This window comes from Orycteropus afer, unplaced genomic scaffold (assembly GCF_000298275.1).
Source record: "Orycteropus afer afer isolate SDZICR_OR568_19922 unplaced genomic scaffold, OryAfe1.0 scaffold00095, whole genome shotgun sequence".
Lineage (NCBI taxonomy): Eukaryota > Metazoa > Chordata > Mammalia > Tubulidentata > Orycteropodidae > Orycteropus > Orycteropus afer.
Genome location: NW_006921682.1, coordinates 7,159,361 through 7,165,360, shown reverse-complemented (window position 1 = coordinate 7,165,360; position 6,000 = coordinate 7,159,361). Strand labels below are relative to the sequence as shown.

The 6,000-nt window shown below is 39.5% G+C and overlaps 1 protein-coding gene across 1 annotated transcript in view; it reads left to right on the top strand.

The window, feature by feature from the left end:
* Positions 1-6,000, top strand: part of UBXN8 (UBX domain protein 8) — a 40,954-nt gene that overhangs the window by 2,368 nt on the left and 32,586 nt on the right. The gene's annotated exons all lie outside the window — the stretch shown is intronic.

Sequence of the window (6,000 nt, the reverse complement as noted above, 5' to 3'; positions counted from 1 at the left end):
CAGATAAAGGCCCTAAGGAGTGTTTAGAATTACAAAAGTTCTGTTAGCACTACTGACACTAAAAGGTTTCTGGTTAAAGATTTTCCTGGAGGCTGCTAGAACTCTGGCTTCAGATTGACTCACAGTGATGCCATTAATAAGGAGAAAATTGAAAGAATATTATGAGACTATGGAGAACTGGAGTTGTTTTGGACATTTAGTGATCAGTTTACTTGTCTCATTAAACAAAGTTCTAAGGTGTATTAGAGTTTATTAGAGTTTAAATTCTAAAGCACTTGAGTTTGTGGAAGGCTGTAGTAGGAGCCCTAACTCTTACATTTTTGAGGTTTGACATAAGTTTCACATGCCATTTAGGTTCTTTCTGACCCTTAAACGAACACTGTGCCTATACATCGGCAAGTTCTAAGACAAACCCAGGGCTTGTTTCATTTGTCATGCCAAGGACCTCATGAGAAACCCTTGCAGTGGGACTACTGTTTCGTGGAGGAAAGCCCTCACCTTTGGTCTGCCATACCCTAGAGGGTGGAGTAGAGCTCCCCCTACAGGAGGGTTCTGGGGGATAGCTACACCCTAAAGTTGAGTCCTTGGTTGTTTGCCTTCAGGAATAATGTGGTTAAAAGTAGATTATGCTCACACAAAGAACTAGGGAACTTGCCTGAGGTATCCTTTTCTAATTTAAATTAAGGTTGGGATCTTGTTGTTTGGTAGCCACCTTGTTGGAGTCCTGGTGGTGTAGTGCCTAAGGCATTTGACTGCTAACCAGAAGGTTGGGTTCAAACCCACCAGCCACTCCTGGGAAGCAAGATTGGGCAATCTACTTCTGTAGAGACAGCACCTCGGAAACCCAAGGAGAGGTTGCTATGAGTCCAATCTACTGGAAGGCAGTGAGTTTGGGTTTTTTTTTTCCTTTTTTGAAGCACCTTGTAGCTAAGATTCAGGCTGCCTGGTCATGAGTCACAGCCTGTCTGTACCACCACCTAGCCAGGTAGTCAGAGTTCAGAACCAATCCTGGAACCCTTTTCTATCTTCAGTTCCCAATCTTGTTCTTTTCCCTGCTTCTATAGTCCCACCTACAATGGGATAAGTTGATCTGCCACCAATCATGATTTTGTATTGATTCTTTTTTTTTCTATCATATGTAATTAGCTCCATGGCCATGACTCTGGGAATGCCATTCAGCTTTCTGCGCCACATACATGCTGATGGTTTCTCTCATCCTGGATGATAGTCTTTGTCCTGTCTAAAGCTTAATAAAAGTGGCTCTGTTGAACCTGTTTGAATCTGAGGTCTCTTTTCCCCTATTAAAAGACCATGATGAAACAGATTTATATATTTCCTCTCTTTCTTCCCCTTTGCTCCTCCCCTTGGAATTATCAGGAGCCCAGAATGTTGCTTTAAATAGGAAATTAAAATCCTTTTTTTAAAAAAAAATCTACAAAAGACCCACCAGAAGCCTCCTGCTCACTCAAGCTATATTGGAATCTAACAAGACCTTTATCAAAATGAGATAAGGAGATGTTAAATTCACATTCACCTACTTATTTATTTATTTTTAATTTTTATTGTGATTTGGGTGAAAATTTACAGAGCAAATTCATTTTCCATACAGCAGTTCGTACACATTTTGTTTCATGACACTGACTGCAATTCCTCACAATGTAATAGCTCTTTCCACTTCCTCCCTGTAATTACCTCTTGCCTGTATCTTTCCCTCTGCTGCACTCCAGCCCACCCTCCCCTGCAGCTGTCTTCCTGTGTGAACACTGCCATTCTGTTCTGTGCTCTAAGTAGTGTATCTACCTGATGTAAATATTCACCCCATATGCCTGTCTACTGTTTGGCTGGAAGCCACAGGAGTGAGTTCAGTTCCAGACCTGAAAGGTAACTAGGGGCCATAGTCTCAGGGGTCTCACCAGGCTCTATCAAACTTATACCAGCAAACCTGGTCTTTTTTTTTTTTTTTTTTAATGATTTTGAGTTTTGTTCTACATTGTGCTCCCACTCTATCCAGGATCTCCTGCACAGATACCCCTTTGAGTGGTTGACAGTAGTAGCCAGGCACCATCTAGTTCTTCTGGTTGCATAGCTATATAAGCTGAGGAACATGTGGTCTACTAGTCCCTTGGCCTAATTGTTTCTATGCTTGTTTGTTTTTCTTCATTCTTCTTTGCTCTGGATGAGGAGAGACCCATTGTTGCTTCTAGATGGCTGCTTGCAAGCTTTTAACACATTCACCTATTTCAAAATTTACCTGATCCCTGACCTTTATAGCACCACCTCCACACTTCCTCTGCTCATCTAGAATCTTCTCTACTTCTCACTAATATTTGAGTCACTAATCAAGGAGAAAGGTGCCCTGGTGGTGCAATTGTGAAGTGCTGGCTACTGACCTAAAGGTTGGTGGTTCGAATCCACTCAGTGGCTCTGTGGGAGAACTGATGATCTGCCTCTGTAAAGATTACAGCCAAGAAAACCCTATGGGGCAGTTCTGCTCTGTCCCACGGGATCTCAATGAGTTGGAATCAACTGGCTGGTACCCAACAACAACAATCAAGGAGAAGATAGTTACTGTGGGGTGGAGAAGATAGCCACTCTCATGATCAGCTCTGACCCTAGGGAGATAGACTTGAGGGCAGAAAGCACATCTAATTTATTTTTGTATTCCCAGAACCTATGAATTTGTAGTTAAGTGGGAACAGATGCATATGGTTCTTATTTAGCTTTACTTTAGTGAAAGAGGAGCTCTGGTAGTATAGGGCCCAAGGCATTTGACTGCTAACCAGAAGGCTGATGGTTCAAAGCCACCAGCCACTCCTCGGAAGGAAGATCGGGCAATCTACTTCTGTAGAGATACCGCCTTGAAAACCCAAGGAGGGGTTACTATGTGTCGGAATTGACTTGACGGCAGTGGGTTTGGTTTTTTTGGTTTAGAGCCTATCACAGTGTCTTATTTAATAAAATTAAGCCATAAATTCTAGAAAATATAACTGGGCAGAGTGCCCATGTGGCTCCTGTATTTCCACTTAATTAACTATCTATTGTGTGTTGTGACCTGGCAAGAGTTTCCTTTGGTTTCTTGATATGGATTTCTCCAAATATTCAGTTGTTGTTGTTATGTGCCGTCCAGTCAGACCCGACTCATAGCGACCCCTCCTTGGGTTTCCCAGGCAGTATCACTACGGAAGTAGTTTGCCCAACCTTCCTTCTGAGGAGTGGCTGGTGGGTTTGAACCACCAGCCTTCTGGTTAGCAGTCAAGTGCCTTAGGCACTATGCTACCAGAGCTCCTAAATATTCAGTAACTATATATAAATCAGTTTCACAAATCTTACACTCTAGTGCAATAGCTGGAAGCAAAGGTAGTTATACGTGGATCGGGACTTCCAGATAGACACTGTAGTGCAGTGAATTGCTTAATAAGGCCCTTCTAGCCATAGTCCTCCATTTTGTAATGTATTATAAATTCTGATCTCTGGTTTTTGGTTTATGCCTGTTTAGGGTGGGATGTATCTTGAGTCTTACCTTGCTAGAGGATGTGACTCAAGTCACACCCTTAGTTTCCTTGAGGGTATACATGTGAATATTCTTGGAAAATTTGCTCTTTTTGATCTGGTCCTGCATTCATTTGGTCACCATCTTACCCCTTGACTTGACTCAATACTCTTGAAATTTAAGCTTACGTGCAGACCACCACATAATTCTGGCCACTGCCATCAGAGAACTGATCAGTTGGCAAGCCAGCTGCTTGGGCGAGATAAAGTGGCTGCAAATTAAAGGACTCTAAATTTCAAGAGTATTGAGTCAGGGGCCTGTTTGACCTGACTAGCCTGATTCCCTGCCTGTCTCATTATGAGTGGAGAGAATCCTCCAGATCTACCCATGGACTTGGGACTTGCCAGCCTCCCAGTCTCCACCACTACATGAGCCATTTCCTTGGCAGTTTGAGGTCTGTGAGACATTACAGTGAAATATGGAACCCTAAGACAGGAGGGAGAATATTGAGGCGAGGAGGAGGAGTTGATGTTAGAGATGATAGAGTGGCACAGCAGTTTGGAAAAGTTGGACATTTGAGTTATCTTTACCCTCCATCTCATGGGACCAGCCTTGTGCTGATCCTTCTAGAAGAAATAGTTCAAGCAGATACTTATACTCTCAGCAAGAATATTAGAACTCTCAGGCAACTCACAGAAAATGTCCATTCACCCTGGCCATGTTTTCAGACTTAATAGAAAAATGATCCCTATCTTTTTCTGCTATGTCCTTATACTTGTTGTTTTTTTAAAGTTCTCTCCTTATGGGCCCTTGAGTGTATGTATGTATGTATGTATGTATGTATAAACAAAGAAACAAAGAAACAAACAAACAAACAAATAAGCAAGCAAGTAAGCAAGCAAGCTAGCTTCATTTAAAAATATTTTACTTGAAAGATATACCCAAAAATGTAGTTCCTAATTTATGCTGTCATGTGACATTTGCCAAATTCAGTGCTTTATTAGAACAAAAAGCAGTTCTGTTCTGACTAGATTGTTAATTCAGATATAGTCTAATTTTTTCTTTTAGTTTTTCTTATTATTGCCTTTTATTATTAGTATCTTTATAAATCTGATCTTTGAACATCTGTGAGTGAACATGTAGGAATGTTAGCAAATTACCTGTTGCAATATTGTATGCACTACATACTCCTAATGCAATTGTATGTAGTACATATTAGTAATGTAGTCCATGCTAATGTGTAGTCCGTACTACTTACATAGTACACGAGACGTACAAACAAAACCCAGACAGCTGCAAGTGCAATTCGTAGTAACTTTATTATGTTCTAATTTTTATATTACAGAACTTAAATCCTGCAACTCAGTGGTTTCTCTAAATACCAGTATTCTAGAGACTAAAGAGGAGCTCTGGTAGCATAGTGCCTAAGGCACATGACTGCTAACCAGAAGGCTGGCGATTCAAACCCACCAGCCACTCCTCGCAAGGAAGGTTGGGCAATCTATTTCTGTAGTGATACTGCCTTGGAAACCCAAGGAGGGGTCACCATGAGTCAGATCCAACTCCATGACAGTGAGCTTTTGTTTAGATACTATTACACATTGTATTGAGGAATACCTGAACTAATAGTTAAGGCTGTTAAAAGTTGGAGGGGGTTTGATGTAAAAAAAAAAAAAAAATTGTATCTAAACAACTTTAAATCGTTGTAGGTTTTTTTTTTGTTTGTTTGTTTTTAGGTGAACATATATATTTGTTTTCAGTTAAAAATATCTTAAGTCTGTATATACAAGTTTCTATAATTCCTTCTTTAATCTTTAGTTAATTGACTGACTAATGGCTTCTGATAACGTTACTAAGATGGTTTCTTTGTCCCTCTGCCATGTAACTTTTAAAATAAAAAAAACAAAACTAAAAACCCCTGGAGGGTAGAAACCATTTTTTCCCCAACTTTATATCTTTCCTCCCCACCATTTAGCAAATGGTATTATACTAAGTAGGTACTCCATACATATTTACTGATGTAATTTAAATCTGGGCTCTTAAAATATTATGATACAAGACCAAAAAATGACTTTTTACTTTTTCCAGGCAAACATGTAAATAGTACTTTTATTTACAAATGACAAAATTAATGTTGAGAAATAGAGAAGTACTCTACTCAACAATAGAGTTGAACAGTTTAACTATGAGAAATAAGAATTTGATGCTTCAGTGGAAACTATATAGAACTAGAGTTTGAAAATATGCTACTGTCACAATTTAATATCCAATTGTAAGTTATTTTATACTCTTCTCTGGGTAGAAGGGAAACCAGAAGTTATTAATTATTGATAGTCATAATAGTTAATGTCACCAATCACTCGAATTCTCCCTATATTCTCAAAATAGAAGATGTTTTGCATGTAGTGAATGCTTTATTTTCTGGAAACTTGTTTTGGCTGTGACAGCCCTGATGAATTTTATCACACAAAGAATATTATATGAAAAGATCAAAGATCATACCACTGTTG